This window comes from Vipera berus, assembly GCF_964194415.1.
Source record: "Vipera berus genome assembly, chromosome: 6".
Classification (NCBI taxonomy): Eukaryota; Metazoa; Chordata; class Lepidosauria; order Squamata; family Viperidae; genus Vipera; species Vipera berus.
Window position 1 is genome coordinate 87,030,711 of NC_138208.1, and position 243 is coordinate 87,030,953.

At 41.2% G+C, this 243-nt stretch overlaps 1 protein-coding gene across 2 annotated transcripts in view; it reads right to left on the reverse strand.

Annotated features, from left to right (window-relative positions):
* Window positions 1-31: 31 nt before the first annotated feature.
* Window positions 32-243, reverse strand: part of RBM17 (RNA binding motif protein 17) — a 35,059-nt gene continuing 34,847 nt past the window's right edge. For both annotated transcript variants that reach the window (XM_081331452.1, XM_081331451.1), the window contains exon 12: window positions 32-243. This exon is cut by the window's right edge and continues 104 nt beyond it. The gene's annotated coding sequence lies outside the window, so the exon portion shown is untranslated.

The following is a 243-nucleotide window of genomic DNA, read 5'->3' on the forward strand; positions in this document are numbered from 1 at the left end:
AAAGAAAAAAAAACAAATAAAACAAACCAGGCATCTTTAAAGGGATTTTATACTGCAATAAAAAATACAAATAAAGTCTGTCCATCCCAACGAACCAGTAACGGCCATTCAAGAATTATTTCTGGCTTGCTGGAAAGGACGCCACCTCGCCTCTTTCTCTGCTTTCGACAGGCAGCCGAAAACGGTTAAGATCGCCAGGTGGTGACGTGTCCGGATTTGGGTTTCAGAGAAAAGAAGAAGAAA